Here is a 13,053-nt window from a genome sequence, read left to right as displayed (position 1 = left end):
CATGTTTTTTAAGGCAAAGTCCAAGTCTTCCAGCATGCATGCTGCAGCTTTAAGCCTAGAGTCCGCAGTTGGATCCTTTACCTCTCTTTCTGCTCCCTAAAAAGCCATTTAACTATTTAGGTGTCTACAGTCCAAATATGTTTTAGGTGTCCTGATGCAGTAGAGAATTTGCTGTTGACTGTTTTCACTACTGGCTGCATTTTCAGGAACAGATATTTAAGAAGTTGGTAAATGAGGCTTATTGGTTAAAAGCCATCCCCTTCAGGTCATTCCTTTATGGTATTCCATAGGGATCAAGCTTTTTCAGGAAGAAGAGGGATTTGGCTCTGGACCTCAGGCATGCTTTCACTACTATCTATTGCAAAAGAAAAAGGAGACAAACTACCCATGTGTGCATGTGCTATGCTTTTAGCACTTGCTGCTTGCTAAGTACGGCTTTTGCAAATCCTCTTCTTAGGCTCTCTGCAGATTTTGAGAGGAGAACATAAGAGCACTACTGACAGAGGAGTTGATTCTACTAATTGGTGGGATCTCTAAAATTTAGGTTTAACATCTCATGTGGATGTAGTCCATTTTTGTGGTTTGCATACGGGAAAACAGATGTATAGAAGAATTAAGTGATATCATGGACTACCTTTGTCTAGCAATATGAACCGACTCTCATCCCAAATGAGAACCAAATTGTGACAACAGAGTAAGAAGAACAACCCCTCCACCTCAATAGTCCAAGCAAATACAGAGCCTTTGAAAGCTTCCAAAATTAAACCATGTCAAACTCCTACAGGCAAAGATACATAACTATCGTCACTCGCCTGAGATGCTCCACTGACATAGATGGTTGTTGTTGTGATGGGAATAGGACAAGAAATGGGTTTTCAGATAATGAGGTCTCAAGACTTTGGAGGGTGTAACTAAAGATCATCATTCTACCTCCAGAAAATAACATAGATTTATTTCATTAGTGTAAGAGTTTCTTTACTTTTAGATTCATAAATATGAAATAGGGGTGGAAAGGAATATAAGTTTATTGGGGGCAGGGGTTGCGATGCAACCGATGCTGTACTATGAATTAAATGAAAGAATGTTAAATAATGTTGGGGGGTTTTTTGTGGACTTTACATAACTGTAGTATTTGCCCCAAGACAACACTGGAATCAGTAAATCAATGATGAAGATTGTGGCTGACTTTGTGAGTTGTTCAAAAACATGTGTTTTTATACGTCCTAGATACACAAGTCATATACCTTCCTTCTCATCTGTTTTCATTAACACAAAATGAAGAAAACTAGGTTTATTTTTAATCCAGAAAAATAATGCACTAACCCTTAGACTGACTGAACACTAGCATGTGAGAAAGGAAAATTAAAAAAAAAACAAAACAAAACAAAACAAAAAAACCCCAACATTATTTAATATTCTTTCATTTAATTCATAGTACAGTATCGGTTGCATCGCAACTAATGGCTTTAAATACAAGCAGCTTTTCAAACCCTATGCATTTCTAAACCAACCTTCATAAGAATGACACTACCACATCAATTACTAGCACAGGCCAGCTATAAAATTACAAAACCACTCAGCCATCTATATAATTAAATGCAAACCAAAGTAATCAAGCAAATGTTAAAGAAAATGTCTTCATATGGTAAACTTTGTAGGTAAAGGCCTACATCTACTGTTCTACTTGGGAAGGAATTACCTTTGTATCTCATAGGTATGCCAGGTATCTGCTTCCTACTCTTTCAAACAGCATTTATAGCTGACAAATACAGAACTGTCAGCTGGTACTGTCTGTTGCTCTGTTGAATTTAGTATCTTAATCACAAATACCAGAGAATCAAGTAAAAGACGTGTGAAACAAAAGTGGCTGCATAATGCCTGGGTGTGTCCTGATAATGTAGGACTTGGTCTCTGCCTGGCTCTTAATTGCTTACATAATTCTCCTGAGCTAACTAGCATTGCTTTTGTTAATAATGTAATTTTGTAATTTCTTGGATGCGCTGTGAAGACAGAAGTGAAGCTGTGAATCAAGGTTAATTGAAATGCTTACGTGATGGTGATGTGCCAGATTCCCTGCTGTAAGTCTCAGGAGGAAACTTGCAGTAAGTGTAGCTTGGAGAGTAAGGACAAAGTGACCTCAACTTTTCCTTTGCTGCTTTCTGCATTTAGGTGAAGTTTAGGGCCCTGTGGCCCATAGGTGTAAGTCAGCAGTTTGAGAGGGTGCTGTGATTTACAAAATCCTCCCCACTGTGCTGTCAGTAGGCTGTTTATGCCTCACAGTACCTTAGAGTAGAGGAGGATTTCTGACACTCTTCTTTCTGCTGTGAGCATTATCTCCAGCACTTCATTTACATGACACATGCTAAAGGTAACAAAATTGGAAACGTGCAGGAGTACAAAGCTTCTGGTCCCTTGAAAGCGCTGGCCAGAGCTTCTCAAAGCTGCTTCTGCCTCCTTTTAATTCTGACAAGGGGACTAAGGATTGATTCTGACCTGTCACTTGCATGCCTGCAATATTTATTTCTTCCAGTGAACACATACCTGTATGAACAAAACCATTTTTGATAGTTTATTGTGGGTTTAAGATCAAACATTTAAACACTAAGTTCCCAAAAGGGAACCCAAAGTTCAGAATTAAGTAAATAGGCTCCTCATAGAAAACTTGAGGAGAATCAGACATGGTAGAAAGGAAGCTCAACTGTGCAATGCACAGGACTTATAAGAAATGTGCCCAAAGCCCCATGTTTTCCCAGATGAGACGTAATCTGAACCAGCATGTCCATCCTGATCTGATCCAGAATTTTTAGCAGAGGGAGAACCCCTGTACATGTTCTTCTTTCTCTGTCCTGTGGCAATTCATGTCATGTAGTTCACCTCTAAAAAAAGTTCCTAGCCACTATCTTGCAGGCTGGTGTGTGGTTTTGCCTCTTTAAGAATGCATTCTGCTAAAGAAGTCTTTATGCAGAAAAGTGCACCAATAAGAAGATAGGGATGCCAGGAAGAAAAGGCTCTGTAGCCTATCGAAGAGAGAGCGCTCAGCAGAATGGAGGCAGAGAGGTAGATAGCAAACTTACTGACCTTCACAGTTAGACAGCTGTTGAGAAGAGTATTTTTGGATTGTGATCTTGGATTTTTGTGTAAGAACCATTGTAGTCACTTAATAAATCTTTCTTTTGATCTGGCCTTTTGCCATAAGAATGCAGGAACTGGCTTGGAAAGTGTCAGTAAAATCCTGGGCACTGAATGCTCCCTGCAATTAGGGGGAAATGCCAGTAGAAGATGACTTGGATAGAACCGGCTAAGAAAAGATGATTAGTGCAGTGGTTCTGTGTGCATCTCTGAATACCCACATTATGTGGCTCTGTATTAGCACTGTCATTCCTATGCTCTGCTTTTCATCAAGACTTAGCTACTGTTAATTGTGGAGAAACCGAGCTAGCCTTGCTGATACTGGGGTGTAAACAACTACAGCTGCTGTGCCTACTCTCAAGGAACTTGCAGGGGCTGTAAAACAGGAGGAAGAACAGTTGTGAGTGCATTAGTGAAGACGTAGCTTTGCATATAAAGGTTTACAGTCTTGGAGAAATTATGTCACTTTATATGTAAACAACATCAGAATCAAGCAGCAAAGTAACCACTCAGAACAGAAAGGGAGAGAGGGAGAGAGGGAAGGAAAGGGAGGCAGAGAGGAGAGGGAAGGGGAGGGAAGGGGAGGGAAGGGAAGGGGAGGGGAGGGAAGGGAAGGGAAGGGAAGGGAAGGGAAGGGAAGGGAAGGGAAGGGAAGGGAAGGGAAGGGAAGGGAAGGGAAGGGAAGGGAAGGGAAGGGAAAGGAAGGGAAAGGAAGGGAAAGGAAGGGAAAGGAATTTTCTTCCTGTTTGGAAAAGATATGACTTTCCTATTTCTCCTTTTGACCAACAAGGACAGTCTTGTTTAACTACTGTTATTGCTAGGCTTGACTCTCAAATAGTAAATAGGATAACTGTGCTAAGAGGCTTGCGTAGAGATGATCTCAGTTTTGCTCCAATCCAAATAAAATACTTCATCTAGGCTTTGGTGATGGGTGATGATGTTAAAATGAAACACTACAGGAGAAGCAGAATTAAGGTATTAGAAGTGGTAATTGCAACAAAAGTGGAAGAAAAGTTGGAAGATTTTAATAAATTTGGTATCAGATAAGCATCATAATTTTGAAATTACTAAAACTTCATCTTAATTTCATAACAAGTGATTTTCAAATTAATTACTATTGCCAGGATAATGCCATATGATTGAAAATAGTAAGATACATCTGTATCTTAAAATGAGACAAATATGACAGCTCATAGACTTATCTTCAGTAAATAATTTGATATGATAAAGATGGAGTTAGTAGGAATTATTAAGTGAACTTTTAACGTACATTCTTTGTAGGAAATCCAGCTATAAAACGTTCTGATGGGTAACATGCTATTCCTAAACTACAAAGAACTGACTACATGTAGGACAGCATTGCTTTATGGGGTGAAATAGGGAGGTAGGTATTGAATCCTTGAAGATTTTGATTGGTAAGAAATACAAGGACTGGTCCTGGTCCATCTTGTTTAGCTTTTGAAATAGGAATCTTTTTATTTACCAGCATGAAGTCCAGGCGTGTGCTGCTTATGCTGGCTGTTTGTAGAGAGTCAGAAGACAACAGCAGTAGAGAGTTAAGAGCTGGGATATTGCTTGGAAGATCTGGATGATCTCAATGATGGGAATGATAGAAATAGGATATAATCAAAAGGTACAGTCCATAGAGGGATGTGCACTTGGGAACTAGTAAGAAATTCTGATGTAATGTGGGAACTTACCATTTGGAAATAGCTGAGGAGAAGTACTTCAGGCTTCTGTTAGCTGATAAAAATGTGGAATTAAAAAGGATAAATGGTATTGTAAAATTTAACAAAGATACTCAAATAAGATAGGGCATGGCAAGGTCAAGTGCTGGGACATAAATAGTTCCATTCATCTGTATTAAAGGAGAGGAATTAAAATGGGAATTTGGCAGAGACAAAGGAACAAAGCAGCCTGTTTTATGTGAGGTGACTTGAATAACTCAGTTTTCTGGATTGGCAGACGCGTGACTGAGGATATGGTAATGTCTGTAGATACACTGAAGATGGCAACATTAAGGAGTCTGAGAGCTCTGTACATTATAGAATAATGCTGGCAGAAGAGCATATGCAAGTAAACTGGCCACAAATAAGCTTATATGGGAAATAAGACTGTTTCTAGCTATTCACGACAGGGTTTTGGTACAACCTTCATCCAAGTAAAGGCAGAAAGAAAAGAACTACCTGCAGTGTGATCAGTGCACTTTGAAAGGGCTATATGATGTGGTGTCTGGCACTGCAGGGACTGGAGTTGGGAGCTCTCAACGTCGTTTTCAATTCTTTGTGTGGCTGCAGGCACAAGGGTTTGTATGAAGTGTAGTGCAGCCTGGATGAAGGTGAAACCAAACTATTTCATGATCAGTTAAACACTTTGTGGAAGTTGCATTTTTGTTCAAAACCAAGAGTGAATGCAATAAAAATCAGCACAGTTTGGACAAAATCAAACTGGCTTTTTTTCCTTGCTGGAAGAAAATAACCTGAAGGTTATTTTTTTGCATGACACATTTAATGTTCTGTTTGATCTGATGTAGAATATTTGCTATGGATGCTTGAAAGAATGTCATAGCATGGATATACTTAGGATAAGGGAATCCTACTTTTGTCCAAGGAAATTTGAAGCAGAATTCTACTTCTTAGAAAGCTGTCAAAGGACTGGGTATGCCTGAGGCAGAAGAAAGGGGAAATTCTTCCTCACATTGAAGCTGTTGACCTGCACAAAGTCACCAAGTTTGTTGGGTCAGAGAGGGAGAGCATGAGAATCATAGCTTTCTACCCTGGGAACCAGCGCGCTCCCTTGGGAGGTATGTCCCCATCCCTCACTGTCTGGACAAAATCTAAGTGGTAACAGGAAGGACTGAGCATAGCCTGCCTCAACCAGCCTCTGCTGAGGGGTCTCTGCTACCTAAGTAAATGCTCTGATCATTGAGCTGTTGCGTAATTGGGGACTTTCCTCCAACACAGTTTATCCCCTCCTTTGTTTTTTTTCCAGCCAAAACTATTCAGCAAATTTGAAGCAAATAGTTTAGACATGACTGAAACCACATTTTCCGGGGAATTAACTATTAAAATAAATAAATAAATCATCCAACTCTAACTATTACCACTTCTAAAATCTATGCTAATTCTTCTCCATGTAAATTAAAACACTTTTTTTTTTTAAAACATAACAGTTTGACCCATCTACCCAGACAGGGTAGTAAATTAGGCTTATTACTTATGCTGTTCTGCAGTGCACAGTGTCTGTTATAGTACTTACAACTAAAGCTTATTTCTTCAGTTTACCAATCTTTTCCTCTCTTTGCAGCCTCTATCATCCCATCAATTCCAACAGTTGGTCCCTGTAGGAGAGGGGACTCTTCACTATTACATTTTCATCCTTTTCTAGTAAACTAATTTAAAACTAATAAAAAAATAAAGTACTTTTTTCACTGGGCCTACTGCTAACTTGTTGATAGTTTAAATTATGCCATGCTACTAGATACAAGTTAAACCATTGGAAACAAACAAACAAACAAAGGATATCTCTAGATGTACTTGAGAATAGTAGGAAATATTGCAGTAAAACAGAATTCCAGTTCTGAACCAAGTGCTAGATGTGATGTTGCCTGCAGAGTGGCAGCTTGAAGAGAAATTTCACTACAGAAAAGAACAAAATTTGTTTTTTTTTCAGAATTTTCCAAACAGTTGTGCAAGACTCCCCCATGACCTGTGTCACAGGCAGATGTGTAGCCCACAGAGTCAGTCGGGTGGTACGACCACAGTCCAGACCCCCGATCTTACAAGGCCTGGAAGCCCTTGACATTGAGCTGTCAAAAAGACTCGGGTAGATCACGTCAGATATGCTGGAAGGAAAGCAGCAGCTGGGGATTTGGGGACAAGCTGTTTGCTTTCCACCAAATTGGAATTTGATGGTAGAAAACTGTTTAGCCAGAACAATGTGGGTTGGAACTAGATTATTGTCAAGGTCCTTTCCAACCTAAACCACTCAGTGAATCCATGATTCTGTGATTTTTGATCAGCTCACTTGGACTTTGTGGGACTCCAGCATTGCATCTCACCTTTCCATCTGGTAGTTTCTAAATACTCTCCCTAGGCCATGGTGAGCAGTCCTCTGATATATTTGTTGCAGCATTTTCAATTCCTGTTTGATTCCGTGTGTGATTTGCAGCTGGCCGGAAAAGTGAAGTGGTGGTTTGGCACTTCAGAAGCTGGTGGAAGGATGGTTGTAGACATCCCTCTAGTGGCCCTGCAGCCTCTGGGAAGCCAGGAGCAGCTCCGGCATCCCCGGGCTCAGCATGCATGCAGATGCTGGCAAATGGATGCTCTCCTCTGTGGAGTTGGATCCTCTGCAGAGCTGGGGAACTGTAATGGCAGATAATATTTCCCTTTTTCCCTTTCACCAAAATTGTCCTTGAAACTCAGCACCAGTTCAGGCTGTTTAGAATGTTTATTTCATGCAGGCCACAATGCTGGAAGGACATACCCATTTCACTGGCCACTGTAAAAAACAGGTGTACTGGGAGATGGTATGAGGAAAGGGTTAATACTGTCTCTATGCTTTTTTAAATGTCAGTTTATTCAACCTAGAGAGAGAGCAATTTTGTCATCATTGAAAAAAGAGGCAAGTTATACTTGAAGATTAATCAAACGTTTCAGATTTTCTTGTCTCTTTAATACAAGACTGATAGGATACCAAGGGGGAAAAAAGCAAAAAAATAAAGTATATGTAAAATAAACATAAGGAACATTTATTTGTACATTTGTAGACTTTGGCTTCTCAACTGAAACTGTCAATAAAATGCTAATTTTGTTTATGTGTTTGGAACATCAAATATATTTTGCTATTTAATTTGTTAAAGGACAATGCAGTAAAAACAAGAACCCTGGGACAGCATCTTTAAAGATAGTCAAGAGTTCTCTGGTGCTGTCTTCAGAAAGGCTGCTGTTCCAGGACACCTGTGAGGTCCTGGCACCCACTGTGATTGCTTCATGAAACACAGCAAGAAGTCCAGAGATTGCCCTTGTTGGTGCTGGACAAGCATCCTATGGAGGGTCCTGGGGAAGCTGGCACACTCTTAGGAGTCACTGCAGAGCAGAACTGATAGGAGTTTGCAAAGGAGATCAAGACAGTCACCCCCTTTCTGCAAGTGGGAACAGAAGAGAGGAATGATTTCTCCAGAGGGAGCAAGCTGCCTGATAGTAGCGTGATGTGGTGGTGAAACGATATATGGGTTTATATGTAAGTAAAACTGTCCTTAAAAGGACAGTTTTTTAACTCTCCTTAAAAGCCCACACTGAGATTTTCTCTATATGGAAACAGAAACTACAAATCTCATCCTTCTGATAATGGTAGCTCTATATCTCAGTAACTCATCTGTACTACCAATATTACCATTGTGAATCCGTTATTACATTTAAACTGTGAATTACCTATACAAAATATCAAAGTGTAACAATTCAGCTCCAAGTGTAATTTATTCAGTTTAACTCATTCCCATTTCAAAGCCCTCATTTGCTGTCAATAAAGCACATGGCTGAACGACTATTTCTAGTTGAACCCCCATTGTTTTAAACTGATCGGAAGCAATCAATTGAATGAACAGACACCATCCTGATCAGGTTTTGATTTCAAAGGTAGTAAAAAACTTTTTAAGTAGCAGTGGGGGATTTTTGTTTTCCCTTTAGAGCTGTATCATTTACTCTCTGAATCATAAATGCTGTTTTGCAGACTTCACTCCTTACCCCCCAAAAATAGCTCCCATGGGTCAATTTAAGCGATGGACCATTGGCATAAAGCCAGCAGAGAGAAGATAAATGCCTGAGAAGTTTTCAGACAACATCTATGTAAACAATTACTGTTGTCTTGTTTTCATTTCCAGGCAACTGATCCTCGGAGACACATACATAGCATACAGACAATATCTGGACAGCCTTCCAACCCCTTGTCTCCAAGCAGTCTATATTTTCTCCACGTATAAATGGACAGTATTTTTCAGATCAGGAATAAAATATATGTTCATTTGGAAGATACTGGTTTTAAAGACTCCATGAGTGGTCATCTAATGTCACATTTAATTCCTTTTTAAAAGAAGATTCCTGAGCTTCAATCGGCAGTAAAATTTTAATACAGTCTAGAGTCTTTCAGACTGGGAGAAACACATAATTAACCAATAAATACACACTAATCCACATTTGCTTTTTGTGCTGCTCAGTGGTCCAGGGCTTTCAATGTTTTTGATATGTTCCAAACAAATCTGATCTGTGCATGGGGACTGCCAGTCTATGTGTCAACTTTGGCAATTTGAAAGACTGACATTTGTATTTATCCCTTTATTCAGTTCTCCAAGATAAATCTGCAATTAGGACTTCTTTGATCTCACAAGAAAGGCAATGCTAATGTTTTTGCTTTTATTTTGCTTTCTTTTAACCTCTCATCACAGGAAGAATTGATTCTGCAGTTTTTGAGGCAAATGTCTGTATTTCCCTCATGAATATTATGCCAGGACAGGATAATTTTGTGTAATTTCAGCTGTGTTTGTTTTCTCTTCAGCCACATAAGGATAGAAATCATCACCTCTGATAGCTTCTTGCCAGCGTGAGGGCCTCACACGCATTGTTGGGGGGACTTTTTTGTGGAAATTGTTTCTTACACAAAACTAAAGTTATAGAGGCATTGTAAAAAGGTTCTTTGATGATTTGTGGGGAGCAGCATTATCAAGTAAATCACAGTTCTCTGTTCCTGACTATGAATTCTGTGCAACCTGCTTTAGTGCATGGGATGGAGGCAGTGTGTGGATATTGTCCTGTTTTTTTAGGTATTTTAGGGATCATGAATTGATCACAACAAACTTCTGGGAAGCTTGGTTTGATCCTTGAGTGCCCAGCTACCAGCAGAGTGTCTGGTGTCACTCAGAGCACTTTTATAGCTGTGGTATGGTCAGGAAGAAATGGTCTGAAGGTTCATGATTCTCACCGTAGGGAAATGGGAGTGAGTTCATTCAGCTGTTGGTTCATTCATTTATTCTACAAGCAATTTTTTTTCTGGACACTCTGGAACAAGAGCAGAGGCAGAGTACAACCTAGCAGATGAGAACGTCAGAAGACAGTTTCATCACAGTTTGGAAAGATGGATCTTACCAATAACAGCATGAGAGATATTGATCGTGTGTCCTTTTCTAAGTGGCATTAATGCCTTCCCTCATTCCAAATGCCACGCTAAAATTCTACCACTTGCAATATTAAGTAGAGTCCTCTTTAAAACTTTATTATCCAAATAAATTCTGAAATGTTTTCACTGGACTTTGAACTTTTCTTCAGACAGATAGCTGTCAGTTTTGATGTCGAGGTCACAGTCAGTGCACACAAATGTCATGCTAGGTTCAGGAGCCTGCAAGCCTCTTAAGAATTTGTGTGTCTTGTAATTAAAAAATATATAAAATCAGCCTTTCCATTTCTGAGCTTGTTGAAACCTTATATCTGATCTGACACCTTCCTAGTTTGCAAGAATTTTATCAACTCTTGTTTCATTTTTCATGATGTGCTTAGGCTGCATGTTAAAGAAGCAACAACTACGGCTGTAAACTGCTTGTGACATTTTTATGGTTATAAGTAGGGGAAGTAAAAAAAAAAAAAAGAAAAAAGAGCTCCTTAGAAAATGACAGGTGTAACACCAAAATTGCTTATCTATCTGAAAAACAATATTACATTACCTAAAAGCAGTTCTGTGCAGGATTTGTATTAGGATCTACAAAAGACTGAAAGCAAAACTGTTTCAGGAACTTGAATAGCTTCTTGCAGATTTTTATATTCCTGAAGTTTTCACTTGAAGTGCCAAGTTTTCCTTTTGAAGGATGCTATGAAATATTAGAGGCTGTAGTGAATGAGTGTTTTAAGTTTAAGGAATACCTGAAAAGGTATCAGCAAAAACAGGTTTAATATAAAAGCGACAGCATGACAAAAGTTTGTTGGCAAGGTTCACTTCTACTACTTACTAGATGGTTAAAGCACACTGAGAAAAAGCAAACGAAAATCAGAAATCAATCAATCCAGACTGAAATAAGCCCAAACCTGTCTATGTGGAGGCTGGGGGGAGAGGGGAGGGAAGAGGAGATAAAAGGAAAGGGTAAGGATAAAAAGGAATACAGAAGACCCTCCTGTTGAGTCACAAGGTTCACAGTAGACCCTCATGCTAAACTGAGCCCAGACCTGACCAACAGTTTATGCCTAAAGGCCCAACATCACTTAAACTTTACAAAACAGCGCTTAACAGCACTTAGCAGCACTTAACTTATCAGTACTTAATTGATAACTGAAGCTAAACAATTTAGCAAAATACTCATATCGAATTTACTATATCACAACAATAATGCCCAGGTCTGACTTACCACAAATTTAAAGTATTTAAGGATCTGAGTGAACAACATTCCTAGTCCATTTCCTCTACCATATTCACACTTGCATGCACACACAGTCAGTACAAGGTATATGCATTTGAAAAATTCCCCTTGAATTCAGTGAAATACTCACTTTGGATGCCTTTGCATCTTCTCAACTGGCAAAGGGTTGAGCCTCGAGGAGCCGAGGGTATCAACCCAGGATCCTTTGTTGGGGTTCACAAGTCTCCAAGTGTAGAAAACTTGAGAGTTTGCTGGCTCTGAGAGGCCCCACTGAGGGAGATGCTGGTCACAGATCACTGTGGTCCAGGAGAGATCAAAGGGTCTCACTTTGGACCATTGTTTATAGGGTCACAAGAGAGTTGGCTTTAGTCATAATAATTTTCCATCCTGACCACAATTCAGGTCAACTTTCTTTGAAAGTTTGATAACAAAAATATTATTGCACTTAGGTTGTTATTCAGGAAAGAAAAGTAAGTTTCCAAGGCTGTTCATTAAAAAGCAGGACAGCACTAGTTAGACAGCACTAGTTCCTGGGAACAGACAGTGTTTCTGATAATCCCAAAATGACCTGAGCCCAGGTCATCAAGGCTGAGGCCTAACCAGCATTTCTCAGATCATAGTGCAGCCTGGGCAAGGAGGGAGGATACACCGCCACAGAGGCCTAATAGAAGTCAGTGAAAGAGTAATGATGTGCTGAGCTTTGATCTTTCTAGTTTGCTGTTACAACTTCTAGGATTGTCTCCTATAACCCCATCCCTTAATCTAGAGGTGATTGCAAATACCACCTCATTCATGGGTCACACAGTGAGAAGCTGTTGTCAGCCCATGTTCACATGGTGGGTGCCCAGGGAGCAGCTCCAGGCCCTCAGATTGCCCACTGTCGGTCTGCAGGGGGTAGCAGGGGGGAAAGGAACCATGTACACCATACACAGACAGCTCTAGGCTTCCCTTTTTCTCCAAATATCATTAAGATTTCCTTCAGAACACGTTTTCTCATAAACGAGTATCCCAGTCCTTCAGTTAACATCTGTGTGAGAAGCCTGATGTAGATTTTTATAAACTACACATCTCACAACACGCTTCTCACAAATTACCAGTGACAGATCAGAAGTGGAACCAAAAATAGCAGATTCTTGTTCCAGATAAAGACTTAAGCAGTTACTGATGTCCCAGCATGGTGCCAGAGCCCTCCATGGCACATGGAGGATCATGGAACACAATGGTTTAAGGGTGCAGTCAGCCCCAGCACATGAGGAGCCAGCAGGCAAACTTTGTCACTGACAATGACAATAGCTAAAGTGACTTTTGAAATCAGTGTAATTTAATTATGCTTATTAATGAGGCTCTTCACACACAACAAAAAGATTATTCGAAAGGAAGAAATTTGCTGGCTTTTAAGACCTTTCCAACCGCTAATAATTTGAAGGACTCTTCTCTCTTCTTTACTAATCACATTATTTAAAACTGCAGTTTATATCCAAAAACTGACGAGTGATTTCCCACATCAAATGCAGGCTGACCTGGCA

At 39.8% G+C, this 13,053-nt stretch overlaps 1 long non-coding RNA gene across 1 annotated transcript; it reads left to right on the top strand.

The window, feature by feature from the left end:
- The first annotated feature begins 1,993 nt into the window (after positions 1 to 1,993).
- On the top strand, positions 1,994 to 7,956 carry LOC113970869. Its single transcript, XR_003535358.1, has 3 exons — positions 1,994 to 2,102; positions 4,411 to 4,513; positions 5,769 to 7,956. It is a non-coding gene; the product is annotated as an uncharacterized LOC113970869 (long non-coding RNA).
- Positions 7,957 to 13,053: the final 5,097 nt, after the last annotated feature.

The sequence above is a fragment of the Neopelma chrysocephalum genome, unplaced genomic scaffold (genome assembly GCF_003984885.1).
Source record: "Neopelma chrysocephalum unplaced genomic scaffold, ASM398488v2 Primary Assembly neopelma1_80b, whole genome shotgun sequence".
Lineage (NCBI taxonomy): Eukaryota > Metazoa > Chordata > Aves > Passeriformes > Pipridae > Neopelma > Neopelma chrysocephalum.
The sequence above is the reverse complement of the archived record's forward strand: the minus strand, read 5'-3'. Positions and strand labels throughout refer to the sequence as shown.